The following is a 17738-nucleotide window of genomic DNA, read 5'->3' as shown; positions in this document are numbered from 1 at the left end:
TGAGATTTCTGCCATTAAAAAGAAGCCAAGGACTGGGGGGTGAGGCTTAAGTGGTAGAGCGCTTAGACGTGAGGCCCTGAGTCCAAACCTCAGTACCACAAAAAAAGAAGAAGAAGCCAAGTACTATGCATCAGGACAATAGAAAAATGCTTTGAGAGTATCTCGGGAATCAGCCAGATCCCACCCAACCTGAGGGTATAAAAGAATAAACTCTTTTGAAAGACTTTCCCTTGAGAAGAAAGTGCCTTAGGGCCAGGATTCATGTCACTGTTCTCAGGCCAAGGCATTCAGAGGCTACTGCAGCCATAGTCTAAGGGTGCTAGGCTGCTGCTCAAGCTGACTGCAGACCTTGGCATTCTCCCCTCAATGCTGGTTTTGCAGACATGCAGAATGCAAGAGTTACAGGAATGTGGAGGCTTCATGGATTTCAAAGGAAAGTCTGAAGGCAGGCAGTGTGTAACAGGGACTAAGTCACTGCAGGGATAATTAAGGAAGCTGTGAGGGTGATGCCCTAAGCTGCAGTGGAGATCCCAGGATGTTGGAGATACCAGGAAGGTGGAATGTCTGTTAAGGAAAGTCACATCCCTGGGGGGCATGGTGGCTCACACAGGAGTACATTGGTTTGAGTCCAGCCCTGGCAGAAAGTTAGTGAGACCCCCATTTCAATCAGTAGCTAGGCATGGCCCTGCCTGTCATCTCAGCTAAGCAGCATAAATAGGAGGATTGTAGTACAGGCTGGCCTGGGCAAAAAGCAAGACCCTATTCCAAAAAAAAAAAAACAACCAAAAGGGCTGGAAGTGTGGTTCAAGTGAAAGACCACTTGAGTTCAAAACCTGGTACCACCAAAAAATAAAAATAAAAAGCCATGTTCCAAGAAAGACGATTTATGGGCTACAGACAGCAAAACCATAAGAAAGTGGGGCTGTACAAGCCCTTTGTAGCTCAAATCCCAGCACCCTGTGCCCTGGATGCCATACCTAGATCTGCAGAATTTGATGTTTGCCCTGCTGGCTTTCATTCTCACTTTGGTACCATTCCTCCTTTCTGAGCCCCATTCTTCCCTTTTGGAATAGGAGTGTTTACTCTCCCATTGTGTGTTGGAAGTATTTAACTTTCTCTGGTTCTTCAGGGATTCACAGCTAAGAGTTTGATTTTCAGAAAGACTTTGCAACTGGACTTTTGAACAGTATTGGAACTGTTAATACTTTGGGGACTCTTAGAGATGGACTAAGTGCATTTTGAATTATGAGATGGTCGTGAGCCTTTGGCAGCTAGGGATAAATGTGAAATGTCCCCCACAAGTAATGTCTAAAACTCATGGTGCCCAGATGGTGGTACTTTTTGTGGCAGTTGTAGAAATTTTGGAAGGTGGGGTTTAGCTGGAGAAAGTAGGTCACTGGAGGTGGTCTTTGAAGGTTATGCCAGGCCCCTAGTCTGCACCTCTCTCTCTGCTATCTGTCCACCATGATGGGAGCTGCTTCACCCTGCTTTGTCTGCTATGATGGACTGAACCCTCTGAAAGCATGAGCCCAAATCAATCTTTCTTCCCTTAAGTTGCTTTTGTCAGGTATTTGGTTACAATGATGGGGAAAGTAACTAATACAGTATGTTTGCTTTGGGAAAAGAAGATGAAAGGAATGTTGTAGTTCAGTATTCTGTGTCAGAAGTTGTGATCAACTGATTATTTTAAGTTATTATTAACTCTTAAAGTTCAGAGAAAACTTTAAGTGTGGCTGCTGTGTCGTCAGCCCAAGGGCTACAAGTATGTATGGGCCCCTCTGAAGACTAACATCTGAAGACTCTTTTTTTTTTTTTTTTTTTGGTGAGGGAGTACTGAGGTTTGAACTCAGGGCCTTGAGCTTGCTAGGCAGGCACTCTCTCAAGTGAGAAATAGTGTCACAAACAGATTGCTGCCCTCCTCATATTTTCACTTCCATGTGGGAGATAAGCATGAAATAAGCAGCCAACACTATCATTTTAGATTATGTCAGTACTGTGAAGAGAAGTAACTCAGTATAAGTACTTAGAGTTGCAAGGCTAAGGTGCAATTTCTGTCCCCTGTCCATGTAGGCAAGAAGGAGGTTTAGAGAGTTTTTCAGGCTGTTCAGACTCTTGTGCAGACGCACACCATGAGGCAGTTTTCTGTAGCCTCCTTCACCTTCTCTCTTTTCTGCTCTGATGTTAGGTAAGTTCCAAACAGCCTTTCTCTGACCCATTGTTTGTGTGGAGTTTTGGGGGTAGAATGGGTAGCAGGAAGAGAGAGGCATTTTTTTTCTTTTGTTTGTTACTGTTGTTTTGTTTTGTGGACAGACAGCACTGATGAAAAGTACAATGAGCTGGGGGTGTGACCCTCTCAGACAAGGACAGAGAGCACAGAATTCAGCCCTCTACCCCAGCAGGGCCTGATCCCATGTGCAGGTGGAAAAGGCCTGACCTCTTCAAGGTCCATTCTAGTGAGAAGCTCTGCAGTCTTCACCACTGATGACTGTTCACTTATGCAGCACTTGACCAGAGCTTGAAGTATTGCCTGATGTTCTTTCTTTCTGCTTGGTCATAGTATCTTTAAAGACATTACTTTCCACTTACTCTGAAGAATCCAAAGCTCTTTAGGGCTTATAGTCCTAATGTTACCTCTTGTAAATGTATTGCCTATTAGGCTAGAATGTTATATGGCTTTTATACAGATTTATTAAGATATTATTCACAGATCTTACTATTCATACCCCCTCCCCACCTTAAAATGGGTAATGCAGTAGTTTTTAATACAAATGTAAGATTGTGAAGGCCAGGCATGGTGGTACATGTCTGTAATCGCAGCTACCCAGGAGGCAGAGGTAGGAGGATCACAGTCTGAGACTGGCCTCCAACAAAAGCATGAGATACTATCTGAAAAATAAACTAAAGCAAACAGGGCTGGGGGTGTGACTCTTGTGGTAGAGAACTTGCCTAGCAAGTATGGGGCTCTGAGTTCAAACCCCATTACTGCCAAAAAGATTGTGCCACCATCATCATAATGAACTTAGAACACTTTTATCTCTCGAAGGAGATCTCATGCTCAGTAGTAATCACTGCTTTGCCTCCTGCTCCCTCACTGCCTCTACCACTCCCAGCCCTAAGCACCCGCTGAATCTTTCTGTCTCTGCAGGCTGTCTGCTCAGGACATTTCATGTAAATGGGATCCTACAATAGGTGGCATTTTGTTACAGGCTTCTTTCAGTCAGCATAATGTTTTCACAGTCAATTCATTTAGTAGCAGTAGCATGTGTCAGTATTTCATTTCTTTTGCCAAACAACTTTTTTGCCATATAATATTCCATTACACAGATACACCACATTTTATTTATCCATTCATCCATTGGTAGGCATTGGATAATTTCTGGGTTTTAACTTTGTGGATAATGCTGCTTTTGAATACTGCTGCTGTGAACATTCATGTACAAGCTTTTGTGTGAACATGTGTTTCCATTTCTCTTGGGTGGAATTGTGGGGCCATGTGTAGCTCTGAGTGTTTGACAGTCTGAAAAACTGCAGGCTGCTTTCAGAATGGCCGCACCATTTCACATTGTGGTCAGCAGCATCAGGGCCCCAGTTTCTCCGTGACTCCAGCACTTGTTTTCTGTCTTTTTGGTTCTAGCCATTCTTGTGGGTGTGAAAAGGCATGTCACTGTGGTTTAGATTTGCATTCCCTCACAGCTGATGGGGTTGAGCATCTTTTCATGAGTGCTGTGTACTTTATAAACCACAGACGTTAGCTCTGCCATTTACCAGAGCCCTACAGGCCATCTTCCTTTCCAGATAAAGAAACAGGTCCAGAGAGAGGAAGGAGAGAAGGAGCAGGACACAGGGAAGGAGTTCTCAGGGATGGTTATCTCTTCATTGCTGTTGGATTCTAAATATAAGCAGACATCTGCTTTTGCAGTTTTTAGGCATGGACATTTTCCTGATAGTGCTGATCTCAAAAACAAGTTCCAGTATATTTAAGAAACTCGAAATGACAAAAGTAAAAGTGCTTTGTTTGCAGTATTTAAGGAGTTAAGTTTTGGGGTTGGACCCTTTCAAATCTGAAGAGTAGATCTGTGCACCAGTTTTTATATGATTTCAAAGGCTTCCCCCTATACCATGTACAGGCTTACCACTATAGTAAACCCCCAATTAAGAACTTTGTAGTCTCCTTTTAATGTTCTAAATCAGGGCTCTCATCCAAATCAGTGGCTCCACAGGTTCCTGGTCCCTGGGACACTTTCAGAGGATCTATGAAGTCAAAAATATTCCCGTGATAGGGCTGGAGGCATGGCTAAGTGACAGAGCACCTGCCTAGCAAGTGCAAGGCCCTGAGTTCAAATCCTAGAACCAAAAAAAAAAAAAGTATTTCCATGATGACGATATGACTTTATTTGACATTTTCACTGTGTTGACATTTGCACTGATGGTGCAGAAGCTGTGATAGTGGTACAGCTTCTGACAGTGGCACTAAACTGACCTGGTGTACTCACAGTCCCACACCCACCATAAGAAACAAAAACAGCCAGTTTCACTTCATGGTCTAGCTGAAGCAAGATATATTAATGTATTACTCACTACATTTTAATGCCCTGCCTAAAAAGATGTGGCATCTGCATGAAGCACTGGGGATGCAGGATGGGGCTGTGGTCTGGAGGGGCATTTGTGCAGTGGAGTGGCAAGCAAAACTTGCCAAGGTTTTCATTGAAACCATTTTTACCTGAAAAATGACCAACAGACAAGCTGGTCAAACTTCAATATTTAGCAGGCATTTTCTCAAAAACTAAAAAAGAAAATGTACTTTATGGAAAATAATTGTCAGTATTTGTTGTCAATGATAAAATTTGAACTTGTGAAGGAATTTTGAGCTCAGTGGTTATACAAATGAATGGGATTTTTAAATAGATACAATAAAGAGGCACACCACTTGGAAGATCTGTGTAACTCAACAAGCCAGTGTTCCCAAATGATCAACAAATGACATAACAAAATCATTCATAGCAAGAAATCCATTCAAAGTGCAAGACTGACTGGCAGAGTGGCTCAAATGGTAGAGAGCCTGCCTAGCAGGCATGAGGACCTGAGTCCAAACCCCAGGACCACCAAGAAAAAAAAAGTGCAAGACCACTGGGTTTGAATGGAAGAGGGGGCAGATCCTTTCTGATAAGGTTTCACTGTCCACCTAACAGCTCACCTGTAACAAGCTGCCAGTGGTCAAGTTTTGGTGTACTATCAAGTAAGTCCATTTACCCAAAAGACCTGTTAAATGCTCCCCTTTTTCAGTACATACCTCAATAAGGCACAGGTCCTGCTTATATGTCAGCCAGAACAACCTGATGACAGCAACCAGTAGGAGAACCCAAGTGTTTTCCATTAAGCCAGACGTCAAAGAGATTTGAAGAAATGGTAAGCAGTGCCACTCTTCCTTATGTTTTGAGAAATACAGTTCTCACAAATGTTTGTTATTTATATTAGGACATACTTGCTGCTTTTTAACTCCTCGGGTTTATTTTCCAGCACAGTAAGCATCAATAGATTCAACTCTCATGAACAAAAAGTCTTGGGATCCTCATTAATTTTGAGGAGTTTACAGGATCCTGAGACCAAAAAGTGGAAGCTTGTCAGAAGCCTAAGTTCCCACCCCGGCCCTGTGGCAGCAGACCTCAGAGGTGGCTTGCAGCAGCAGTCTGTGTACACTTGCTCTCCACGTCATTCAGAGGCATGCCACAAAACTGTTCTCGGGAAGAATGTGGCTCAAGGTCAACCTGGGCAAAAGTTCACAAAAATCCCATTTCAACCAATGGCCGGGGCAGTGGCACTCGCCTGCCATTCCCAGCATGTGGGGAAACACAGACAGGAGGACCATGGCCTAGGTCAGCCTGGGCACATACATTAAACCCTATTTCAAAAGTAAGGCATGGACAGGGCTGGTGGTGTAGCTTAAGTGATAGAGAGCTTGCCTAGCAAGCACAAGGGCCTGGGTTCAAACCCCAGTACCACCAAAAAAAAAAAAAACAAAAACAAAAAAACCACCCTGTTTTCAACAGTTTTCCTGCTCATCTTTAGACTATAAATTTCCAAAGAAAAAAGTTATGCTCTTGCATTTCCTCCACTGAATCTAGCACAGCACTTGTTCGTTTGATGCACAGTTTTATGCATAGACTTGGGTGCTGACAGGTGCTCTTACACTCACTCAGGTGAGTGTAACCTGAGGCCAGAAAAGGACTTGGTTAGGTCAGTGTTGAGATGATCAGCTGGCCAGAGGCACTTTACGTCACATGGACCTCTCTGGAATTCCCCAGTTGCCTATGCTGGATCACTTAACAGAACATGGCCCATGGCACTCACTGAATCATTCAGGAAGCATATATTACATACCTGCTGGGTTCTAGCACCATGCTGCCTCATGAGGTGCTCCAAGTGAATAAGCCAGTACATTCTCAGCCCTCACAGAGCCTGCCCATACTTGTCTGAGGGAGAAGACCAGAAAGCAGATGGTCATGATGCAGAGTGGTCTGAGGGAGAACCCACACACAGGGAGTCTTGTTTGCTGTCAGGGATGATGGGCTGGCTCACCAGGAGCAAGAGGGATGGAGGGGGAAGTGCCCAGTAGGGTGGCCCTCCAAAGGCAAATACAGAGAGAAAGGGAGGCGTCCCTGGGCTTGAGTGAATTGCAGGCACCCACTTGAGTGAGGCTGAAGTCCAGAACCTGGGAAGTGGGAGGGAGGCTGTGCCTGGAGGGCTGGGGCCATACTCTTTGCTCTGGCTGCTCTATGAAGAATGAACAGAAGGAGGTATAAAATGGAGATGTGGTGGAATTGAGGAAGAAGACTTCCCCAGAGAAGGGAGGATGAAATGGTCACATCTATCTACAACTTTCCATCCACTGATAGTGTTGCTTTAAGCGAACAGCTTGACTGTGAGTTTGGGTTAGTGCAGTAGACAAAAGGCTGTAGCGATCTTCTGCCTTACAGAATGAAAGGGAAGCCTATGGAAAGCTGGGTAGGCCCCAATAAAGTTCTTATTCAAGTGTCCTTTCCTCTCGGCCTCAAAAGTGGGCCAAAAAGTGACCATTCCAAGGCTTTACAGACCACTTACCTGGGCCACTGAAACGCACCCTCCTTTATCAGATTGGTGGCAGGGTTTTATTTAAGATTTTTGTTCCAGACTCTTGACACCTTGAAGTCATTTAACTTTTCAGTTTCTTTATTCAGAAAGTTACGCTGTGGAAGTACTTCATAGAGAGTTAATATATTTAATCTAATATAAGGATTAGGTTAAATAGCAATTGGAGGATTAAAAACACATGGTCTGAGTCGGACACTGGTGGCTCACGCCTGTAATCCTAGCAACTCAGGAGGCAGAGATCAGGATTGCCGTTTGAAAACAGCCTGGGCAAATAGTTTACAAGACCCTATCTCAAAAATACCCAACAGAAAAACGGCTGGTGGAGCTCAAGTGGTAGAGCACCTACCTAGCAAACATGAGACCATGAGTTCAAACCCCAGTACCACACCCCCACACACACCAAAAAAAAAAAAAAAAATAGTTTAAAGTGTGATTTCATGTTTGTAACATAAAAATAAATTCATAGAAATAAAATCAAATTTGAGAAAAGGAAGTCATAAAATACTATACACTGCCCAGTTACACAACTCTAAAGAATCATTAATGCCACAGATTGGTTTATTGATTCCATTTTATAAACCCATTAAAACCCAAATTGTTACTAATACCTGCCTTTGGATAGCATGATCATGTCAATTTCCCCTTTTACTGTATGTTTCTGTATTTTTTTAATGATACTGATTGAACTCAGAGTCTCGTGCTTGCTACGCAGGTACTCTACCATTGGAACCACTCCACCAGCTCTTATCTTTAAATTTAATAATGATTATATACCACATTTGTCACTAAAAATCAACATTTTTTAAAGTCGGGTATGGTGACATATGCCTGTAATCGCCACTAAGGCAGAGGTTGGAGGATGGAAGTATGAGGCCAACCTGGCAAAGTGAGCTCCAGACCCTATCTAAAAAACACACTAAAAGCAAAAGGCTCAAGTGGTAGATTGCCTATAGAGGCCCCGAGTTTAATTCTCAGTACCTAAATAAATAAATAAACAAACAAACACTAAAACAAGCAGTCTGTGTGTGGGATGATGGTAGTACTATTCATGCCAGGACTTGCGTTGGGTTCCAGAGAAAATGAGCTCATCCGTTATTTTAGTCCTTACTCTCTGTACATGATTAAATGTGGACGTGCAAGTTTTGTGGGCCTTGGAGCTCTCCGTAGGGTGTGTTGTCCATGTTCCCCAGGTCCCCGTGGTCATCTTGTGCTCCACTTATGGATTAGTGTTGGACACCTCCCTTCTCTATTTTTGTATCTGACGTTTACAGTGTGCTCTGGAAAATATTACTTGTTGTAAAGGTGATGATAGTTTTGAAATGAGAAAGGAAAGAATGTTCTGAATGAAAAGGGGTAGTATGGTAACCAGTAAAGTTTCAAAGAGCTTACAAATTTATTTCAAGTGAGTACTTAAATCACTCATTTTTGCTTAGTTGTTTTTTTTTTCAAGTTATAACAACATCACTTAAAAAGCAAACATCAATGACAAACTAAATTAGATTTAAAAATAAAGTACAAAGGGCTGGGGTTGTAGCTCAGTGGTAGAGCGCTTGACTAGCATGCTTAAGGCCTTGGGTTCAATCCCCAGCACTGAATAAACAAACAACAGATGAAAAAAGTACTCTTTGAAATCCAGATTTTTTTTTCTATTTTAAATATCATGAGCTGAGGATGAATGTAGTAGAAATGTTATATATTCCTGTATGAAAATGGAAAAATGAGATGTGTTGAAACTATTCCAGGAATGGGGGAAGAGGGATAAAGGAGAATGGTGGAGGGCTGGGGATGTAGCTCAGTGGTAGAGAGCTTGCCTAGCATATATAAGGTCCTGGGTTTGATCACCAGCACCACAAGTAAATAAACAAACAAAAAAAAAAAAAGGAGAATGGTGGAGGAGGTGAATTCAACTATTATATATTGTAAGAACTTTTGTAAATGTCACAGAGTCCCCAAGTACAACAGTACTATGATAATAAAAAAAAATCTGTGAGCCATTTTTTAGAGATTTGTTTGTGTAATTTTGAGATTTCCCTTTTTTTTTATGTTTTGAAGTTATAAAAGAAATGTGTGCTTATAACAATGTAAGTTTGGAGGGAATTGGCTTGTTTCACAGTTCTAGGGGTTGAACCTAAGGTTTAACTGCTTCAACCCAGGGTGAGCTACGCCACCACCCCCCAGCCCAGCCCTTTTTGTTTTTATTTTGTTTTTGAGATGGGGGTCTCACTAACTTTTGCTCAGACTAGCCTGGAACACTGGATCCTCCTACCTCGTCTTCTTGAGTACCTGGGATTACAGGTGTTTGCTGCCACACTCAGCTAAGAATTGGCATTTTTAATAGCAAGAGCCCTTCATTCCAAGGGCATGCATGTCCTCACTTTTGGGACTTTGTTTTGTAATTCAACATACAGATGCTTTATGTATTTTTAGGCATATGCAATGGTATTTAATTTTCTGGTTCCATTGTAAATAGGGCTGTTTATTAATTTTATTTGTAATTGTTCATTGTCCTTTTTTCTAAGCAGTTCTTCATGTTGTTCAGTGCACGAGGATTTAGTGTGAATCCTCTTGTTGAATTGACTTTTACCATAATGACTCTTTTTGTCCCTTGCCTGTGTCCCTGGAATTTATTTCATCTGCTAATTAATCTAGCCCCTCTTGCTTTCTTTTAACTGGTGTTAGTGATGTGTCTTTTTACTTAAGAGTGAACTCACTGTAGACAGCATATAGTTGTATCTTGCTTTTTTTTAATTATTATTTTCCCATCAGACAATCTTTGCCTGATTTCATTTGGGGGGTTTGAACCACTTTCATTGTGATTATTGATATAGTGGGGTTTAAATAAACCACCTGGCTCAAACGTAGCTTATTGGTAAAGCATATACTTAGCATGCAAAAGGCCCTAGGTTCATTCCCCAACATTAGTTTTTTTCTGTTTGTCTGATCTGTTCTTTGTTTTTTGGGTTTTTTTTGTTTTTGTTTTTGTTTTCTTTTGAATCAGTTCTGTAGTCTTTACAGTTCCATTCTACTTTCTTTGTTGACTTGTTTTTTCTTTTGGACTAGGGTTTTCACACTTGCAAAGTAGGTGCTCTGTCACTTGAGCCACACCTCCAGTCCACTTTGCTCTGATTATTTTGGAGATGGGGGAATCTCATGAACTATTTGCCTGGGCTAGCCTCAAACCGTGATCCTCCCAATTTTAGACTCCCAAGTAGCTAATATTATAGGTGTAAGCCACTGGCACCCTGCTCCTTTGGTTTTGTATCTATAACTCTCTTTATTGCTTGATTTTAATTCTTATTTAACTTTTTTAGAATACATCTTTAACTTCATCTTTGTGTACCATCAGGTGATGAAGATACCATTTCATGTAGCGCATAAAAAAATTATAGCAGTTTTCCCTCATCTCTTCTCTCCTATCCTTTCTCTATTGTTGTCATGCATTTAACTTCATGTTATAAACCCCACAAAACATGATTGATTTTGTGTTAAATAATTATCTTTTGTTGTTGGAGGTACTGGGGTTTGAACTCAGGGCTTGAGGCTTGCTGTGCATGCACTCTACTGCTTAAGCCATGCTACCAGCCCTTAAGCAATTATCTTTTAAGGAAATTGAAATAATTTGTAAAAATCTTTTACATTGATCTGGATAGTTGCCATTTCCAACATTTGTCATTGCATTGTATAGCTCCATATGCCCATCTGCAGGCAGGGTCCTTCTCCTTGAAGGACTTTTCTTTACTATTTCATGTAGTACAGGTCTGCCATGCTCAGCAAAGTACCAATAAGTAAATTTGCATGAGACAACTACCAAAGGTAGGGAAAATAAAACCACCCAAATGGACTAATAAGAACCCAGTACAGTTGGCCCTCTTTATCCATGGGTTCCATATCCTTGGATTCAACCAAGGCTTAAAAATACTTAGAAAAAAAATTACATCTGTGCTAAACCTGTTCAGATTCTTTTTTGCTTGCCATGATTCCCTAAACAATATAATAGCCACTTACATAACACTTATGTTGTACACAGAAGAACATGCATAGGTTATGTGCAAATGCTACACCATCTTCTGTAAGGGACGACTTGAATACTGATGGGTGACTATACTAGCCCATGACTGAGAACCTGCCTGTTCCCACTAATTTGCTCTGGAACGTCTCTCCTCACTTAGGTTGTGTGTGTGAGGCAGAGTATACTGTTCTGCCATTCCTAACCCTTCACATTTTACTGTACAACCAGTCAATATATGTGATAAAGAAAGTGAAATAGAAGGCCGATGATAAAGTCAAGATGATAGCTATTCATTGTACAGTTCTTTCAACTTTTTTACATGAAATTTGCTATAATAAAATATTGGAAATACATCATTTGGAATCTATTTGAAGCTAACCTTTGACTCATAGTAAATAACTTAAGATAAGCTTCCCAATCCACTGTTAATTTTAAATTACACTAGTTGAACTAAGCCTATAAATATTATAAACTATTACTTATCATGGATAAAATTTTTATTCTCAAAAACAAAAATTTTGGGATAAACATAAACCTAATTATAAATGACTATCGTCTTTAATGCTAATCTGAAGTAAGATGGTATTACATATTTAGTTGTAAAATAGCCATAAAAATTAAAATAGTCATTGTTTGGAAAGTTGTGACTAAATTTCCATTACGTATTCTACAAAGATTTTGGAGGTTTTTATATCCCTGATGTCTCCAACTGTTACTTTAGAACATACAAGTTGAGCATCCCTAATGTAAAAATCTAAAATCCAGAATGCGCCCATATCTGTACATTTCCACCAGTGGAAAATTCCACACCTGACCTCATATGATTGGTCACAGTCAAAATGTAGGCACACTAAGAATATTGTATAAAATTAAGTAAATGAAGTGGATAAAAGAAGATTTTTCAAAATATCTTCAGGCTATGTGCATAAAGAGTATACAAAACATATGTAAATATTCCAGAATCTAAAAATAATCCAAAATAGTTCTTTCTGATCCCAAGCATTTCAGACCAGGACCATTCAACTTATATTTGAATAGGTTGTAAAAAAAAAAAAAAAAGATAGCAAGCTATTTTTTAAAAGAATATTAAATGTAGAATTTTTTTTCTCAAATATCATATTCTGTTATCTGTTTGGAGGGAAGATTGCATTCTTTGAGACAGCTCTGCCCATGGAGAATAAGATAACCTGGATTCACAGGAAACAAGGCTCTATTTTCACTCACCTGGAGTGTTTACTGAGTGCTCCTTCTGGGGGGGAGGTAGGGAGGGCAGGAAGAAGACAGTCAACCCAGAACTACTTGATCATCCAGTTATATTTGAGATAAATGTTCTGGAGAAAATGTACAGTGTCACAGAAGAGCTTATAATTAGGGACCCAATTAGGACTGTAATTACATTACAGCTGAGAGCTAAAGGTTTAATCAGACATGTTTCACAGCTTTCAGGTAATTACTGGGTGTTGCAGTTAACAGGGTAACTGATGTGTGCTTTTCCCAGAGGATACATTACTCGAGGCAAGTATCTGAGGACCTACTAAGTGCTGTGTATTCACTGTACCAATGAGGAAAGGGGCAGTTTTAAGCCTATTGAGTTCCTCAAAATTCAGTTAAGCTTATGTTCAAAATTGCATTCAAGTTGGAAATTGAGTTCCAACTCAATATGATAGGATGTCATCACCCACTGGGGAATAGAAGGTTCTACCATGCTTCAGTATTCTTAGCGCACCTCATCTGAGTTTCTGAGCTTTCCCCATTAGGCTGTAGAACTAGATCACTAACTCCTACAACTGTCTAGTTTTCATGTTAGTGTTTGTGATGTCTTTCAGTCTTTAGTTTCTGGTAGCGTAGTGTTGATGGAGAGGTTGCTGCTCTGTTTTGTATTTTGGTTTTTGTATCTGGTGGTCCTTCTATGTTAGCCCAGCTGCCATGGTCATTCTGTGTGTCTGTTTATTTTCTAGGTATATCGTATACATCTCAGAAATGTATCTTTAGCAGTATGACTCTTAGAACCTAATATTCATAGGATACACATGGGAGGAAGAGGGTTCTAAAGGAGCCATCACTTAGCCTTTGGTGAACTTTCTGTTATAAATCCCACTCACATGGATAAAACTGAGAGGGGTAGTACCCAAAGGCTAGCCCTGTGGTTTCCAACAGAAAACTGAGTAATCAAGCCTGTCTTTCCTAGTGCCTTTAGAATTAAATGATCAGTGTTGTGTTTTGGAGAATATCTCTTCACATCTTAAAATCTCTATGTGCCTCATTGAGCTGCAGTTATGTCATGGCGTAAGTATTTTATTACTTCACACATTAGTAATGAGTAATGCAGGTACAGAAAGGCTGCACAAAATTGCTGAACCATAAGAATTTTCCACAAAATTGCTTCTGAAGCTGTTTTGGTTTGCATCCAATTCAATAAGTTTGGCACTTTGGAGAATGTCCACAAGTGGCCTAGGCACTGAAAATGGCAGTGTCAGGAGCGCTGCTTTGGATGAAGTGGATCCACAGCACACACTCATGTGCATGCTGTGCTGTCACTGGCCTCAGGAGATCAGAGAAACACAGTTGCAAGCATTTGGAAAACTCTGAGTCCTGGTAGTTGTCAATGCATCATGGTTTCCCACTTGACAAGTGCTTTTGGACACTTTCTGTGTGATCCTCCAGACAGCCCAGAGTGAAGAAAGGATTCCTTTCAACAGATGGGAGCATGGAAACCCAGGCAGGACATCAGTCTAGAGTCCTCCTTCTAGATAAGAACTGTGCCATCTTGACTGTCTCATGGATGACGTGGTACTGACTCTGTGTCCTTGCCTCCATGGGTACTCTGAATCTATATATTTCAGTTACAAGGTTGTAACAAATCAGTGTGATCCACAAAAGACCTCAGATTCCCTGTGGTTTTCATGGCACGACGTCACTGAAGATCATCATCCCTGGCTCCCTCAGACTGAACTCCACATATCCTGGAGGTGACACTTCTGTGCTGGCATTAGCACCAGCGCTTTTGTTAACTGTGGCCCTACACAGATTTGGCCCCTGAAGCTTTTGTGCTAAGAAAAGTTACTAGGTTAGAAACCCAGGAGTAATTTGAGGTGTCATACTGTTCATTTACTTTCTGTTCCTTTTTTCCTAAAGATACTAGTTTGTCATATCTTCAACCTTTTCTGGAAATGAGCACTATCAGTGAAATGTCATGTAGTAAGAAAGGCTTGGAGTTAGAAGTTCAAGATTTGTTCTTATATGAGCAGCCAATAAAAAAAACTTCCTGGATCTAGCAGGGTCACTTTCAAGGACAGTGGTCCCAGCTGTTAGTGGTGCTACTGGGAGGTGGTAGAAACTTTAAGAAGTGTGGCCTAGTTGGAGGTGGGTTAGCTCAGGCTGCTCTAACAGAATAGCACAGTTCTGGAGACCGAAAAGTCTAAGATCAAGGTGCTGGTAGGATTGCAGTTCTGTTGAGGTCGCCCTTCTTGGCTCACAGACATGCTTTGTCCTCACACAGCCTTTCCTCTGAGCCAGTGCATGGGAGGCCAGCCCTGAAGACCTCGTTTACCTTAATTGCTTTCTTTGAGGCCCTGTGTTAACTTTCCGTTGCTATGATAAAATACCTGAGAAATCAAGTTAAAGGAAGAAAGATTAATCAGGCATGATGGTGCATACCTATAATCCCAGCACTCAGGAGGATGGGAAGTTCTAGGCCAACCTGGGCTTTATAGCCCAGGTTTTGTTTTGTTTACCAAAAAAACAGGTGCTGGTAGCTCATGCTTGTAATCTTAGCTACTCAGGAGGCAGAGATCAGGAGGATTGCAGTTCAAGGCCAGCCCAGGCAAATAATTCTTGAGACCCTAGCTCAAAAAAACCCATCACATAAATGGGCTGGTGGAGTGGCTGAAGGTGTAGGCCCTGAGTTCAAACCCCAGTACCACAAAAAAAAAAAAAAAAAAAAAGGAGAAGGAAGGTTTAAAAAGCCTCACAGTTCCAGAGACTTCAGTCTTGATCACTTGGCGTCATTGTGTCTGGGCCATTATGAGGCAGAACATTGTGGCAAGAGCAGCCAAGCTGCTCACCTAATGGTGGCCAGGAAATAACAAGAAAGAGAGAGAGGATCCAGAGAGAAAACATACCCTTCAAAGGCACATGCTAGGGACCCATCTCTCTCACCATCTCCCAGTAGCACCACCAGCTGGGGACCAACCATTGAACACATGAGCCTTTTGGGGACATTTCAGTTGCAGACCATACATAACAGACCCCATTTCCAAATATGGCCACAGCAGGAGTTCCAGGAGCATGTAGACTATTACAGGCACTGAAAAGAGGATGTGTGTACTCAGGGCAAGGTGGCATTTGTCACCTAGCATACCCCACCCAGCATTCAGGACCTGGATAGCTGGCTACCTTCACAGTCAGCAGAGTGCAACTGACAGCACTGCAGTGGGCTGCAGCTTGAAGCTGCCATCACTAGCTAAGGAATCCCAACCAACAGGATATTCCAGGCAAGGTTCTACCAGAGAAACAGCAGGAGAGCAGGCAGATGGGAGCTGAGCAATTGGAACCTCCCTCCCTCATGGGGCCTTCACCTGATGGGGTTGGGCCCACCCACATCGGCAAGGGTAATCTCCTTCTCTCAAAATCAGTTGATGGTAGTTGTTCCCCACATGTACACATAACCTTCACAAGCACACGACATCAGTGTCTGCTTGCATAATGGGGCACTCCAGCCTGGCTAAGTTGGCACATGAGACAAACTGTCACACTGGGGTACCTTTTCCTTTGTCAACTATTGCTTTTGACCACAGTCTGTGACAGCACATCTTCCTGCCTCTAAGCAGACCTGGGCAGACTATAACTTATTAGTCATCTCTAGTTTTAGGGTCTGATCTAGCTGAATGTTTTCATCTCAGTCTCTGAATCACATCTGCATCCCTCCCTGAAGGCAACCCCATAAGGAACTTGAGGTGGGGCCCCTCTCACTTCCTCCAAGCAGACAAGAGAGAAGTTGCCTGTTTGTTCCATAACTGCCTGTGGCCTCCACCAGTGTGCAGTCCCTTCCTGTGGGATGCCTGTCCCTTTGGAGCAGTATTAAAGATCCTCCTCCAGAGGGGCAGCTGCCCATTCTATGTGTGAGCCATCTCTCCCTTGCAGTCTCATGGGTGCCCCCACCGCTACTGCACTGCCCTCTGCCTCTGTCTCCTCCCAGGACCACATGTGCTTCTGCTCTCTCCATGCCACGCGGTGCACCCAGGTTGGCACCTGGCTGAACCTGCAGCTCTTCCTGACCAGGCAGCAAGAGTGCCTGTCTCCTTTCTTAGGTAACCCTCAGCTCTAGGTGATTGGGACACCTCCCCCCAACACCTCACCCCATGATTTGGCCTTGAGGAAAAGGACAGCCAGCCCAGATCTAGAGGGCTAAAAACTCAACTCTGACTTTCCTCTGTGTACACTCTCACAGCTCTACAAGGTACTGAGAGCCCGGTGAGGTGGCTGATGGTGACAGAGCAGTTCTGCTGTCCCTATACAAACCTGGGAGGAACTGCTGGCCTGCTCAGGGTGTATGTGGCTTCTCCTTAAGGTTGGGCTCGTCACATCTTGTCTCACACTTGAGCATTGGGAGTGTGGTGCCTGGAGAAACCCTTCCTACCCTGGTCCCCTGTCTGCTGAGGAAGTACCATGTGCACACTCCCGGCTTGCAGAGGAAGGCTGTGGTCCCTAAAGGCAAAAATCACTGGAGATCTGATACCATTGAGAATCAGACTGGCACTGGGGTTTAAGTTTTAGACTTTTTTTTTTCTACTTGTATCTTAGGAACATAACTATTTTACTGAAAGATTTTTAATTGTTTCTGGATTTCCAACCACCTTTTCCTCATTGCATGCACTTTTTCCTTATTGCGTGTCCCTATACTCACTACTACTCTTCAGGTCAGCTCCCCTCTCCAGAGGCAGGACAAACACCAGTGTTCTGGGCTTTTACGGTTAGTGCCATCACAAGACATGTCCAGGTTGGGAGCTGGGTGTCAATGACAGAAAAAAAGAAGAAGAAACAGCTGGGTTTGGTGGTACACACCTGTAATTCCAGCATTCAGGAGGCCAAGGCAGAAGATCATGAGTTTCAGGCCAGCCTGGGCTACATAGGAAGACCTTGTATCTAAATATTATTATTTAATAATAATAATCTATTATTATTATTATAGATAATCTATAAATTATCTGTTTTTTAAATAAATAAACTGGGCTACATAGGAAGACCTTATCAATAGATAGGAAGGAAGGGAGGGAGGGAGGAAAGGACAGAGGGAGGGAAGAAAGGAAGGAAAGAAAGAAAGAATGGGAAAACATTGAGCCTTTGCTGGCCTTGACCAAACCAGGCATCAAAATGGCCAGGTCCCTGGGCACTCTGTGGACAGTTCCTCATGGCTGTCCTGAGCTGGAGTTTACCTCTATGCCAGATGTTTGATTTTGTGCTTTTGAGGGTATGGGACAGGGGCTTTTTAATTACCAATAAGCCAGTCACCAGAGGCCAGTGCTGTAACTGGCAGATGGTGGATTCAAAGATACAGTAAGATTATGGTCATATTGAAACTTAGTGCAAAAAAAAAGTAGGT

At 42.2% G+C, this 17738-nt stretch overlaps 1 protein-coding gene across 8 annotated transcripts in view; it reads left to right on the top strand.

The window, feature by feature from the left end:
- Positions 1 to 17738, top strand: part of Ppp2r5c (protein phosphatase 2 regulatory subunit B'gamma) — a 144623-nt gene that overhangs the window by 91143 nt on the left and 35742 nt on the right. The window lies entirely within an intron of this gene.

This window comes from Castor canadensis, chromosome 3 (genome assembly GCF_047511655.1).
Source record: "Castor canadensis chromosome 3, mCasCan1.hap1v2, whole genome shotgun sequence".
Classification (NCBI taxonomy): Eukaryota; Metazoa; Chordata; class Mammalia; order Rodentia; family Castoridae; genus Castor; species Castor canadensis.
The sequence above is the reverse complement of the archived record's forward strand: the minus strand, read 5'-3'. Positions and strand labels throughout refer to the sequence as shown.